The sequence below is a fragment of the Haemaphysalis longicornis genome, unplaced genomic scaffold (genome assembly GCF_048455015.1).
Source record: "Haemaphysalis longicornis isolate Haplotype H1 unplaced genomic scaffold, Haemaphysalis longicornis Haplotype H1 scaffold_1, whole genome shotgun sequence".
NCBI lineage: Eukaryota > Metazoa > Arthropoda > Arachnida > Ixodida > Ixodidae > Haemaphysalis > Haemaphysalis longicornis.
Genome location: NW_027526203.1, coordinates 371,354,727 through 371,369,908, shown reverse-complemented (window position 1 = coordinate 371,369,908; position 15,182 = coordinate 371,354,727). Strand labels below are relative to the sequence as shown.

At 52.3% G+C, this 15,182-nt stretch overlaps 1 protein-coding gene across 1 annotated transcript in view; it reads left to right on the top strand.

The window, feature by feature from the left end:
• Positions 1-15,182, top strand: part of LOC144155085 (MAM and LDL-receptor class A domain-containing protein 2-like) — a 139,104-nt gene that overhangs the window by 84,147 nt on the left and 39,775 nt on the right. The window lies entirely within an intron of this gene.

Genomic DNA, 15,182 nt, shown 5'->3' with positions numbered 1-15,182 from the left:
CCAAAAAGAGCTGTCCGGGGACGCGGTTCTATGCGCTTCTTGGCCGCTCTTACGGCCGTTGGCGACGGCAGCAGCATGTCGCCACTGTCACCTCCCACATACGTGAGGCACAAGTGAATACTATTGTCGCCTCGTTTAGACCTGATACTGGCACAGTGAGGGATTGATTTCGTTTTGCAGCGCGGGCAGCAAATGCGGCTTTGTTTCGAATATATACGTCGTAGAAAAAGATTGTTTTTGGATGTGATTACCCAATACCTAACAATAACTTCTGACTTCTATCGGAATATAGGCCACGCGATAATGTTAAGAGTGCCTTGGAATATACTTAACGATGAAGCGCGCCATAGTGGAGGGCTCCGGATTAATTTTAACCACCTGGAGATCTTTAATGTGCGCCGAAATCTCGTACACACGGGCGTTTTTGCTTTTCGCCTCCATCAGAAAAGCGGGTGCCGCGAACGGGAATTGAACTTGCGTCCTTGTGCTCAGCAGCACATCGCCTTAGCCACTGAGCCACCGCACCGGGTGAGAGGTAATGAAATCACGAAAAAAATGAACAGAACAGCTCGTACGGGAATAAAAAAACCCCAGTGAAGATTCGGAAATGCTAGAGACGGTCGTCTAAACTTAAGCAAGGTAGGACTCACCTCACCAACTAGATGCGAAATGGACTGACATTTCTCAAGACATGATGGGGGAGACGCTTAGCTATCGTTGTGTACAAATGCGGAGCGAAATAAAGAAATGAACGTTTTAGTAATCACACACACAAGCTGCGCGTTCACTTTTACAGTAAAACCCGTTTATAGCGAACTGCAATATGCAACGTGATTAGTTAGATATATCCAATAGTTCGATATATCCGAACCCGCCTATAACGAGCTTGTTGTTACGAGTTCGAAATCCGCGTGAGCCCCTTGCCCCCTCCCCAGCTCCGCCATACGCGTATGCAGAAACGAACACAGTACAGTAGCCCTTACCATACCAAAATAATTCATTTATTGCAAGTAATAAAACTACTTTCCGCCTTAATTAACTGCCCACGTTGCAAGAAAACAGTGATTTTTGTTTTCACTTTCGTTTTGGCGGCTTCAACTAGCATAGCATTCTCTACACGAAACATTGTTTGCACCAGTTCGAGCCCGCTTCCTCAAAAATCTAAGAAGCATTGGCGGAGCACATCGACTGCCGAAAGCGCTTTATTATAAGCGTCGGACGGAGTTCACTCGCGGCATCATCGGGAACGTTGGCGAGCTCTTCCCACCGTTCACCGATGCTGCTGTCTTGGTCCGGACTCACTGACTGGGCGGGTTCCGTCGCGAGTCCCGCGGATCAGAAAGAGTTGCGGAAAGTATTGGGCGTCACGTCGCTCCGTGCGAAGCGGAATGTCTCAGTCGCGGCTCTTGCTCCGTGGTCGCGGCCAATCCACATCTCAATCGCCACTCGAGATCATGTATTTCGGCGGCCATTCTAGGCGCCCAGAGTTCGATATATCGGATGTGAACTTCGTTATAAGGGATATGTTTCCCATGTATTTCCGTAACTGAATTATTTTTGTTCGATATATAGCATAATTCGCTCTATCAAGGTTCGTTATATCCGGGTTTGACTGTATTTTGTTTTTAGACTTCAACGAACACTTGATCACTCGGCGGGTGCATTTTTTGAAATATACAGCAAGTAAGTTGACAAGCGATAGATTGATTGATTGTGGGGTTTAACGCGCCGACGCAACGCAGGCGATGAGGCGCGCCGTAGTGGAGGGCTCCGGATTAATTTTGACCACCTGGGGATCTTTAACGTGCGCCGAAATATCGTACACACGGGCGTTTTTGCTTTTCGCCTCCATCAGAAAAGCGGCCGCCGCGGCCGGGAATCGAACCCGCGACCTCGTGCTCAGCAGCACAACGCCTTAGCCACTGAGCCACCGCGGCGGGTTGACAAGCGATAAAAGGTGTCATTGGAAGAGTGTGGTATTCTGCAAGATTTCTGTGTCGTATGACGACGTTTAAAACAAGCGTTTAGTCGCGGACTCCGCACTGCTCGCGGAGGGTATATGTAGCGATTGATGCACGTTTGCGAGCGCTCACCTTGCGACAAGACGATCCAGCATTTAATTCTTTGTAGTGTGCTGATGCTCGCGTATAATTTTGCAATATCCATCGTACTTATTGCGTAGAATGTTCGTAAAATTTATGCCACATTGGCTTGTTCAGGGCAGTGATCAATATCTGAAATATGAAGCGTCCCTGGCGTGGTCAGGTATTAGTGCTCCGCTTGATTATGTGAGCGCACAAAACCGATTTACATCGTACCGTAAAGCCGTAGAGTAAAGCCATGGGTATCTGAAGAACGCTGCTTACGGAGGTACAGTTGGTAAATTTCAGGGTGGTGGAATTACGATCAGCTCCATGCATATGCCGGTTTCGCGACGCCGGCCTGTGACATACACCTGACGCTTATACGAATCAAATGTACTGCACTAAGATACATTTACACTCGTAAATACACCACATTTGCGAAGAGAGTGACTGCTCCACATAAATATGTATTTCCAACGCATACAAACGGGGAGTCTCATTCGCGAACATGCCGCAAAAGCAGCGGCGATAGTGGTGAGCTGGCCTGATCCTCTCGCGACTGCTTTCGAAACGGGCCGCTAGGGGGATTTCAGCGGCGCCCCTACTGGCAACGCTCGAGGCGTATACCCACTGCTGAATGAGTCGGTCGTCTCTCGCGTGAGTACCGAACGGTTTCTACATTTCCTACACTCAAAATCTCTCGCCCATAATTTCACCGGATGGCTGAGTCGAGGGACACAGACAGACAGACAGACAGACAGACAGACAGACAGACAGACCGACAGACAGACAGACAGACCGACCGACCGACCGACCGACCGACCGACCGACCGACCGACCGACCCTTGCAGAGTCAAATACAACAAGTAACTTTCAACGGGCGGGTAAAGCAGGGATAAGAGAAGCCTCGCTGAGGCTGCCGAGAAATTTAGACACCCTTACGTTCCTTGCCCCTAACTCAAAGAATTAGGACTATGTATTCAAAACAACCATGTATAATAAATATCTTTGGCAAAGCTCTCGGTGTACACAGAAGCCTCCCAACATCCAGGGCAGCAGTACGCCATCACCATGGCTACTACCAAAACCGACCTCCTTGCGTGTGACTCACTCAAGACGCAAGACATAACGGCAGCACAAGAGGCATCCATCGCACTGGCTTTAACTCAAGCAAGGGTTCGAAAGGCAGTCACCGATTCCCAAAAAGCCTACCGTAATTGCCAGCCGGGATGGGTGTCCCGAGCTGCACTGCGCGTGTTAAAAGGTCACTCACTAATCGGTTCCATCCTGCAGCTCATCTGGACGCCGACTGCGCTTCCATGGAATGCAACAAATACGCCCACAAACAAGCCTGCGCTTTTACCCCAGGCTATGGAGCTGCACAAGGACCCGCTTGTCACGTTCAGCGACATAACCCAGCATTATCGCCTTCAGAGGCAGACCCTACATTTCCCCACGCTTGCCTATGGCGGAAACAACAAACTATCCTACGGCTCATACAATCTGGCTCCTTCCCACACCCGACGCGTCTCCACTTTAATGCACCCGAATCGCTACGACGCTAAATGTAAATTTTGCTCAGAAGTGGGAACACTCCGCCACATAATCGGGGTTCGCGACTTCATCCCTGAGCATCCTCCTCTCTTCCCGTTCACTACCCAACAAGAGCAATAGGAGATCCTGCTGTCCAGGCCCTCTCTGCCTACCCAGCTTCAGCTGGTGGACAGAGCACAGGCGGCGCGGACTGCATATGGGCTCCGGTCAAGAAGGAACCACTCCCCTCGGCCACCCTCTGGACCGTTCAGAAATCTCGATAAAAGTATTGCCTCCTCCCATTACGAATATTTCATCACGAGCTGATGCCTGTATTTGTCGTTTTCCTCGTCCTTTCCACCAGCTCTTCCGCAAATTTTACGGTGCAGTTTCACGCAGGAATTAACAAATGGTCCATTGTAAGTTTTACTCAACCTTAATTTTTGCAAGGAGACGCTGGCCTCAATATTTTGTAAATGCCGCCATACCATTATTACGGTGAATTAGAACTTTCGCGTGGCTCAAACGGGCCTGATAAAGTGAAGCGACAATGGTGTCAAACCATTTAGGGGCGCTGCGATCGTTACCCCTGATTGCTGTGGAGGGATATGGACTGAACTCTTGCTCCCCAAATAAAGACCTGGATTCGAAACAAGGGGACAGTACAATTTTTTACTTTCTCTTTATTCTTTTATGACGTTTAGCATTTTTAACCATATTATTTTATAGCGGTCCACGCAAACAACACAAACAAGGGGCGCTCCGAGCGCACAGTGCACGCCTCGCGCGCGCAGTCGTTGGTCGTGCCACGAGCACCCAGCGCGAGATAGAACCAGCAGCTAGTTTCAGCCGTGATCAAGACAGAATCTTGCGTGATTCTGCCCCGATTTAGAGGCTTTATCATTGTCGGTGCACTAATATCCGACCAGTTCACGACTTGCCACCCACGTCGAAGCGGAGGGGATGCTCTGGAAACGCTGCGATGAAATTTCTGAAGAGGCGTATGCAGTCTAACCAGGGCATCTCGCTCAAGGAGCTGAACGACCACTTGTCCCGTCTGCCGCCTCGAATGAGGACAACGGGCGGCAACCCCGCCGATTCCCTCAAGGAGTTCCTGCGGCAGTTCCCCAAGGTGTTCGTCGTAGGCAAACCGCCTCAAGGCCGCCTCGCTGCACAGCTGCGCGGACGAGGATGACGTCACCTGCCTGACCGACGTCACGGGCAAGGTACACCGCATATTCAGCGTCTGCGGTTTCATCTCTGTCAAGTATCCCATGAGTACGAGCGTTTACTTCGACGGGAAGGTCTTTGAGAATGCCCAGCACAGAAGCCTGCGATCCTCAGGGCTGCGAGTGGGTGACTGCGTCACCTTCGACGCCAAGGTGGGGCTCAAGGAGTGCGAAGCCCACTTCCGAGCCAGCCGGGTCACCCGTTGCCCCGTGACCACGCCCTCATCGTCGCCTTGTCCCTCACGCCACAGCGACAATTACGGAGGACGGCCAAACGCCGTAACGGCGCAACGGCGCATTGTCGACCAGTACGTTGTGGTAAAAACGCTAAAGCCCAGCTACGGCCTCATAAAATTCGGCCGCAGTCACAGGAAGCGGGCCATCTTCCATGCGGACACCGTGGACAAGCCACTCGGCCCGTCGATCAAAAATCTCGCTGACGTGTTCACTGTTGGAGATAAGGTCCGCTTTAACGCCAAGCGCATCAAGAGGACGCCCGGCAAGGTCAAGTGGACTTCTGCCGCAGTGCACTTCTGCCGCAGCGACGACCGCAGTTGTGCCGGTGACTCTGAGGGTCAGCCGAGCGGCAACGAGGTTTTCATGTTCGATGAAGAATGCGACATCCAGGACCTCCGTCAGGCGAACCTCGATCAATGTGAGAGCCGAGAAGCTGACCTCGAGGAGCCTCCTGCTGGATTCGCAGAATGGGATGAAATCTCAGTTAACGCGGACTCCAGCATCTCCTCGGTAAAGGGACAGAGGAGTGCGAGGCACACGTTGTCGGAGTGGGCAGGCAGGCGGAAGTTGGCCGGGGAGCGAGGATTCTTCTATCCCGTGACCGAGTCGGTCGGTACTGTAAAGTTCGGACCCCGCCTAGGCTTGACGGCTGCCGCGTCTGTCGAGGTCACGTACCGCGACATGGAGGTAATCGACAACCTTCTCTGTGAAGTGGCGGATGGCCAGGAAGTATGCTTCGATGCCGTACAAGAGGAAGACGAGAAATGGATCGCTACGCTGATGTGGATCGGGCAGAGGCCCCAGAAACCACTTGGCGGCAATTGCGAGGGCATTTTTAACAGAATCCCAAACAAGATCTTTGGGAGTGAGAAATCATTGCCGAGAACCTAACCGGGACCAAGCGTTGATTTTAGCGGAGAAAAAACCGCCCAAATTGTGGTCCTGGGATCACCACCTGCACAGCTTTCCATCGCCATTTACAAAGATGGAAGGGGACTATCGTTAAGACCAGGGAGTGCTCCGGGACTTGCGAGGTTCGAAAACGCACAGCCACGAGAAAGATCGAGTTCACGAGCGGGTGTTTCTACAAGAACGGCACCATGTTTAAGGACGACCTCTACGAAGGGCTTCGTGAGGGCGACATGGTGTTCCTCGACTACATGGTTGGCGTCAAAGGAACGAGGGAAGAAATGCGCTGCGACATCGTCTGGCAGGGCAGGAGACCAAGAGGTGTCTGGCAGATGAGTGCTGAATAATTTGGGCTCCGGCTTCAGATTGACACGCAGGACGCGGAGAACTCGCTCTGCTTTGAAGACCTCGAGACAGATAGAAAGAGCTCCCATGGTCCGTTCCGTGTACATTCGGACAATGAACTGCCAGTGGACACTGTGCCCAGTATGGGAATTGTGAAGCGAGCAGCTCGGCCTCCGTGGCTGGTCTTCTTGTCACTCTGCCAGCGCCAGCGAGCACTCCTGCCCACAGGAGGTCTCCTGAAGCGCACAAGGAGCTGTCAGCATGTGGCGGTACTCCATAGCTGTCGTTCCTTTCTTCTGGTGCAGACGATGATGTGCTCCTTCGGCTGGCCAGAATGGTGGCGGCGGAGTTTGTAGAGTAGAAGAGGAGTCTGCGAGTCGTCCTCCGTGACGTTGTTGTCCAGACCGCTGATGAAGGGCCATCTCCCAGGCAAGACAGCAAGCTTCTTCTTCTTCTCTGCCTTCGTGAACGCCAGCACATGTACAGACCGTGTGGACAGGAGAAATAGTCGAAGGAACTGTTCATCAGCTGATGGCCATCGAGGCTTCTTCGTGGACAACTTACTTGGAGCGATTTCAGATTGCTCCTGTGATTTCTTTTTTTGCACTGTGTTTGACAGAAATGCTATTCAGAAAACGGTTATATAGAAGGGGCGGGTCCAGTCATTTGAATGTACGTGGCAGCATTGATTTGGGTTTTTTTCTCAGAAATCTCGCTTTCCAGCTGTGCTCCCCGAACATATACTCCAATCTTTCTAGGTGTTCACTGTCTCTTCAATCAGCTCCGTGCTCGCGCAAAGTACTTTGTAACGCGAAGCATGTCGATCGCCTCTACTATTAATTATATAAGGGCCTGGGGCGGACCCTAATAAAGAAGGGGCAGTGTCCCCGTAAACCCTGAAAAATGCAGTGATTTGGTACTTGGAAGAAACCACTAGCACTATGATACTCCAGAAGTTGCTCTCGAGAAGTTGCTCTCGATATATACTACTTTTACTCGCAGATTTTTTTAATAAGATATAAATTCGCGAAAACGGGGACACCTGTGACCTGCAGCCGCCACTGGCTCACTAAACTTGTATTGAAAGTGCTTAAATCGTCTGGCGCGCCAATGTCTTTCCTTGACGAAACTGGATGGCGCTACTCGTCCACACTTGGGGCGCCAGTGACACTTATGGGGGACGCATGCGAGATATGCACACGTGGTTGGTTCGACGCCAACATTCGCAGGGCCTCACAAGGACAATATGTTTTGTAGCGTGAGCTACACTGGCCGAGGTTGAGCAGTTTCGCGTGGCTCCTGGAGAGCCGTGCTGCGCATGGGCGAGGAGCAATGACGTCACACGGCGCACAGAACGTTGCTCGCTGCCCGGCGTCTCCACACACTCCATGCGCCCAACGTCTTCGCCGACCTCCGTTCCGCACGTGGCGCCCCGGTCCACTTGATGATCATGCGAGGGGTGGCCGGGTGTGCAACCGATGGCTCGTGCGTCGCAGCAACACCGGCGTGCGCCTGTGGAACCAGCTTAGCCCTGGGGCGATTGGTGACGCTGCACCGGAGCCGTTTGATAATATACATGTGTCACATAATGCCTATACCGTGTGTGTGTCATTGCTGACAACCAGGGAAGCTAAGAATAACCAGCTGAACCTTAGCTCACGCTATGTCATCTTCATCATCATTACCAGCCTATCTACGCCCACTGCAGGGCAAATGCCCCTCCCATTAATCTCCAATTACCCCCGTCCTGTGCTAGCTGCGACCAATTTATCTCCGCAAACTTGATCTCATCTGCCCATGTAACTTTCTGCCGCCCCCAGGGACACCGCTCCCTGCTAGCGGATATGATGGAAGTGGAGCCTGCGGACACACCGCCAGGTAACCCACCGTCGGACAGTGCCACGCCAAGGAAACGAATCTGCCTCCCGAGTGAGGCGGGCTCCGAGGACACCGAGCTGTATTCTGTGCCCAGCGATGACAGCACTGACGACGACTTCGAGTTGGTCCTCGGGAAGAAGGCTAAAAGAAGGCTGCGGTGCGGGCAGCGGCTTCGAAATCGACTGGAACATCCTCAACGTCGAGCGCATCGACTGTTACTACCCCGGCAAGGCCCCCTGTTCATACCGTCTTGTTCGTGCCGGAGTCCCCGAACGACAACCTCAGGATGCTCAACCGGCAAGCGATTTCTGTCTCCTTGGAAGCGATTCTGCCGGGGAAAATTAAGGAGGTCAGAATCAACACACGAAAAAATATTTTGGCCATAGACGTTGAGCATTCAGCTGCAGTTGAAACGTTGCATCAACTAACCACGTTGGGGGAAGTGAAAGTTCGTGCCTACATATCTCCAGGCAAGGGCGCTTCCGTGGGCGTCGTCTATGATGTCGACGTCTCCATTCCAGATGCCGACTTACCCATTCTCATAAAACCTGCGACGGAAGGCGCGACCATCAAGCAGGTCACTCGTCTGGGAAAATCACGCTGCGTTAAGCTTGTGTTTCAAGGTGACTGCATCCCGGCAAACGTGAAGGTTGGCCACTTTCGGCACGCAGTTAGACCTTTCGTGCCGAAACCATTACAGTGCCACAAATGCCTGAAGATCGGCCATGTCAGCAGCGTTTGTGGACGCGCCACTGTATGCTCGAAATGTTCCGGATCTCACGATGCCAAAGCTTGCACCGTAGGTGTCCTTAAATGTGCCAACTGCCAAGGCGCACACGATGCCTCTTCAAAGACCTGCCCTCGCCTAAAAGAGGAACAGAAGATTCTGAAGCAGATGGTAAAAGACCACTCGTCACATAAAGACGCATCTGCAAAAGTGCGAAGACGCCGACGATCGGGACGGCGTAGGTCATCGAGCGCTTTCGTAACAAAGGCCGTCCACGACATCTTACGGGAGGATCCTCCAGCGTCGCAGGCACTGACTCCGCCCCCGCCCCAGTCGCTACCTCCACCTGCAACGCCACCACCAGCGGAGCCAACAATCTGCTTGGCTACAGCTTCAACTGAGAAAACCAACAAAACTGGGAAGTCGTCCCCATCGGCGGAGGATTGGCCCAGGCTGCCGTCTCTGTCACCTACGGAGCCCCGACGGGAGGATGCTAAGTTTCACCAGTCTTCGAATGCCTCTTCAAAGAAAGAAGATCTGCAAGTCATCGCAGTGCTCAGGGCGCTCATCAACGCCACTCGCAAGCTTCTTTATACTCTAAAGACGCCAACCGCCTCGTGCGCTATGGAAGTCCTGGACGCCCTGGATCCACTACTTGCTAGCCTCGAGTGAAAACATGGCCAAGGTGTCTTCATCAGTACGTCAGGAAATACGTAGAGCTTCCATTTTGCAGTGGAATGCCAGAAGCTTAAAACCTCGACTCTCTGATTTTCGCCAATTTGTGCGTACGAATCTCTTCCCGATTATTGTGATATGTGAACCAAACCTACCCACTCCCATTAGACTATCCCGCTATCAAAGCATCGAATCTTCAACCTGTGGGAACCACAGCAAATTAATGGTATTCATCCGCCGAGAACTCATCTATACAGTGCATTCATTACGGCCGCATGACACCAACCAATATGTGTGCCTCGCTGTAAAGAATCACAAGCTCTCCTTCACCCTTCTCGGTGCGTATATTTCTCCATCAGCTAATATTGACGTCCAGAGGTTGAAGTATGTCTTCAGAACAGCACCCGGCCCTTGGATCATCACCGGAGATTTCAATGCCCACCACCCACTCTGGGGAAGCTCCAAGATGAACCACAGGGGCCGAAGACTCGCATAGTTGGCATCTCAATATGAACTGTGCTTGCTAAATGATGACAGCCCTACGTTTCTCCGTGGCACATCATACGGGAGCTCTCTGATTGATTGTAGGGATTAACGCGCCGACGCAACGCAGGCGATGAGGCGCGCCGTAGTGGAGGGCTCCGGATTAAATTTGACCACCTGGGGATCTTTATCGTGCGCCGAAATCTCGTACACACGGGCATTTTTGCTTTTCGCCTCCATCAGAAAAGCGGCCGCCGCGGCCGGGAATCGAACCCACGACCTCGTGCTCAGCAGCGCAACGCCTTAGCCACTGAGCCACCGCGGCGGGTGCGGGAGCTCTCTAGACCTTCCCTTGGCTTCAACTCGTTTGGCTGGCCGTCTAAGCTGGTTCACTGATATTGAAACTCACGGCAGCGACCATATTCCCACATACATCAAGATTATGGGATTCCATCAGTCTTTCTCGCCCACTGTAACCGCTTATATTGACTGGCCTAAATTCCAATCCACGATGGAGGACGCCTGCCGAGATGGGCTTTCAACAAGCCTCGAGGTTGCTATCAGTAATGCAACCCAATCATCCAGGAGATATACCTCGTTATCTGCAAGAGTCAGGGATTTCGATTTCGCATCGCGCAGGTCCAGGCACACAGGTGGAAATCATTTTGTGAGTCTCTCGACCCTCGGAAGCCTCTGTCCTCTATATGGAGAACAGTGCGTGGACTGGCAATGCCTGTGCAGCAGCGATGCCCGTTCAAGGCATTGGCACTCCATGAAAACCGTAGGGAGTTGGAAGTTGCGGAGGATTTCTGCGTGAGGGTTGCTGCAACAACCGATAACGTTGGATCTGCGAGGAACAGCCAAGCTCCTCGTTCCCGTGAAGAATGTATGGATGTTCTCTTTTCAATGGAAGAATTAGAGGCAGCCCTGGCATCCTGCAGGCGTCGTTCTTCACCGGGTCATAATGGAGTAACGTACTCCACCTTATGCCACCTAGGCCCTGGAGCGCGACAAGCGCTTCTGGACCTATTTAACCAGACATGGTCAGATGGTGTCGTACCCCCACAGTGGAAAACAAGCCGTCTCGTTCCATTGCTAAAGCCTGGCAAAACTCCCCTTGATCTGGCATCGTACCGTCCTATTGCCCTGGCAAGCTGCCTTGGCAAAGTCATGGAAAGAATGATCCTCACGCGGCTACAGTGGTTCCTCGAATACCGCAACGCATATCCGGAGGCTATGGCCGGTTTTCGACGAGGGCGTTCTTCTATTGACTGTGTGGTAGATCTAGTCACGTTTGTACAGCAAGAAAAAAGCCGCAAACGGCTATCAGCAGCCCTCTTTCTCGACGTCAAGGGGGCCTATGATAACGTGCTTCACGAGTCAGTACTAGACGCCCTTCAGCACTTTGGACTCGGTGGCAAAATTTACAAATGGATACACAGCTTCTTGTCTGAAAGATCATTTTTTGTAATGGCAGAAGACGGCCCAACATCGCAGCACATCATCAAACGTGGTGTTCCTCAAGGTGGGGTGCTAAGCCCAACCCTTTTCAACCTAGCGATAATCGGGCTGGTCCACGCTCTACCGAAGACTGTCCGTATATCCATTTACGCCGATGACATCTGCCTCTGTGCTTCGGCTGTTAATCGACCTCAGCTGCGAGCACGGCTTCAAAAAGCGGCCAATGTGATGACGGCATACCTCCGAAAGCAAGGACTCAGTATTTTTAGTGAAAAGTGCGCGGTCGTTGCGTTTACCCGCAAACCCATGTCCCGATATCCCATAACTATCAATGGAAAGTCGATACCGTACTCCAGAAATCACAAATTTCTTGGCGTGATCATCGACAGGGACCTGTCATGGAGCGCACATGTGTCCTTCTTAAAGAAGAAACTCACCGCCATCGCCCACATTTTCAAATTTCTCGCTGGAAAGACGTGGGGCACATCGGTCAGAGGAATGCTGCAACTGTACCAGGCACTCTTCTTGGGAGTTTTGCGCTACAGCTTGCCAGCGATACCCGGTACATGCTCCTCTAACCTTCGGGTGATCCAAAGCATCCAAGCGCAGGCTCTCCGCACGTGTTTCGGTTTGCCGCGATGTGCTTCAACAGTGGGCACATTATACATTGCCCAAGACTATCATACAGCAACTTATGTGACCACTGAGACGCTACGCCTTACACATCAGGCTCCTCACGAGGCTACCAAGTCACCACCTTGCGCAGCGTCCTCAGAGTCGACCACGCTCTTCCTTTGCAGCCATTGTCGCAGCGCACAGGGCTGAGGTACCGTCAGACTACACGCCTGCGGTCACACCGTCCTCCCCGTTGTGGTGCCTGGAAACACCGGACCTTCGTCTGCATGTTCCGGGCATTGGAAAAAAGGCCGACTTACCACCACTAGCTCTCAGACAGTTTTCTATGCAGTTACTGTACGAACAACACCATGACCGGAAGCATGTATACACAGACGGTTCTGTGACGTCCTCGAGTTCGGCAGGTGCGGTGGTTATACCATCAGAATCAACCAAGATTCGATTACGTGTCGCCCATGTGACGAGCTCGACGGCTACTGAACTTGCAGCCATCCGTGAAGCTCTTCAATACATCATTGAAGCTTCTCCCCAAAAATGGTCCATTTTTACCGACTCCAAAGGCGCCCCGCAAAGCTTCCGAGCAGCCCTGCGCTACGGTCTTTTGCACCAACTTGTGACAGAAATTCGGGAATTATTTCACCAGGCTGTCATAAAGGGCCATAATATTGTATTTCAGTGGCTGCCAAGTCACTGTGGAATCACCGGCAATGTCTCGGCTGATGCAGCTGTCCGGACAGGCCATGACAGTGAAAGGACCATCTTGCTTCCGCTTGCAAGGACTAATGCCGCTAGGCTGCTTCGTCAGTTCGCGCGGAGGACCTCCATTACTCAATGGAATACACCGGACTTTGTGCACCCGCGCCTCCACTAGAGCCCTGCACGGGCCTGATTTTAAGGCCCGAGCCCGGCCCGAGCCCGCTTCGCGAAGCCCGAGCCCGACCCGGGCCCGTAACACCTAGCCCGAGCCCGGTCCGGGTCCGAGCATTCATAAGTGAGTCTGGCCCGAGCCCGGCCCGGGCCCGCCATCTCAAGCCCAGGCCCGGCCCGGCCCGGTAATTTATTTTTTGGCCTAGGGAGGGCCTGCGCGTGTGTGACCAGGCCCGGTCTTTGACGCTGAAGAAAGTTTGTTTATTATATTCCGGGCGATCAGACGGAGCATCTAGTCTGTACAAGCACGTCATGACCTGAACGCAAAAAATAAGGGTTTAGAAGTGCGCGTAGTTTAGATTTAACCGTCTGCAGTTCACGCCACATCGGCATAATAATAGCTCGTATTCTTAGACGAGAGACACCATCACCTTTGATTACCAGGCTCTTGGAAACTTCACGTGGTTGTCTCGGCCACAAGTTGGTATTGCTGAAATTTTTTGATACGCATTTGAATCAACGAGTATGTACGCGCGTTGAAATACTTCACCTGCAGTGGTTGTTAAGCGGTGGTGTTTCTCTGGCACGCGTGTTTGATTCCCGGCCACGGCAGCCGCATTTTGATTGGTGCGACATCTAAAACACACGTGTACATACATAGACATAGGTGCACAACTCCGGGATATCTGAATTAATTCCTTCCCCTCTTGGGCATTACTTGTAATCGTATCTTTGGTATGTTATACACCAAAATATAAAATCTTGATGCAGTACAAGAAATGTCATTAAGATTGCAGTATAGTGGCCATCAGACCTAGCAAAACACGTTTTTAAAACAATGCGTACAACTAACAGCAAGAATCGCGCAAAAATAAACCAAGAATATTCATTTTGATGCTCTTTTCTACACTTCACGTCGGACCTATTAACGGCCGTGCCTATGAATTCAAGCCCGAGCCTGGCCCGGCCCCACGGTGTCGAGCCCGAGCCCGGCCCGGGCCCACGGCGTCGAGCCCGAGCCCGACCCGGGCCCGCGGCATTGAGCCCGTGCCCGGCCCGGGCCCACCAAAAATCGACTTCGGGCGGCCCGGCCCGCGGGCCGGGTCGGGCCCGGGCTTTCGGGCCGGCCCGGGCCCGTGCAGTGCTCTAGCCTCCACAACCAGGACCCTCTACTCCAGCGTCGTCTTCCGTGTGGGCTGTCTCGATCACAGTCTACTTTACTTTGTAGGCTGTGGTTGGGAGTGGCCTTCACGAAAGCCTACTCCTTCCTCATCGGGATGGCCAGTAGTGCTCACTGCGACGCCTGCGAGGTTGAAGAGACAATCGACCATGTGCTTTGTTGTTGCCCCGAGTATTCATCGGAAAGACGCGTTTTGGCAGCCGAGCTCAGAAGATTGGACAATCAACAGTTCAAGCTAGAGACTATTCTTGGACAAAGACCCCTACAATCGACTTCGCAGAAGGCAACAAAAGCCCTTCTGCGTTTTATGAAGGACAAAGGTTTAGCTGAGAGACTCTAGTGCCCACGAAGGGACTAAAATGTGTGCGCGACCCCGCTCCTATCCCCCCTTTTCGCCTGCCATCTCTTTTATCCCCTGAACACCCCTTCCCCAGTGCCGAGTAGCAATCCGGGCTCTAAGCCTGGATAACCTCTCGGCCTTTCCTTTCGCTTTTCTCCTCCTCCTCCTCCCTGCCACGCTTGCCTTCTCTAGGGATGACATGCCCTGCCCACGTCCATTTCTTCTTCTTAATTTCTACTAATGTCCTTAACACGCGTTTGTTCCCTGACCCACTCCGCTCTCTTCTTGTCCCTTAATGTTACACCTATCATCCTCCGTTCCATTGCGCGCTGAGTCGTCCTCAATTTAAGTTGAACCCTCTTAGTGAGCCTCCAAGTTTCTGCCCCGTAGGTGAGTACCGGTAAGATGCAGCTGTCATACACTTTCTTCTTCAGGGACAATAGTAGGCTTCAATTCATTACCTAAGAATGCCTGCCGAAGGCACTCCACCCCATTCTTATCCTTCGAATTATCTCGGCCTCACGGTTGGGATCCGGGGTCACAACTTGGCCTAAGTAGATATAGTCTCTTACCACTTCCACTGTCTGGCCACCTATCT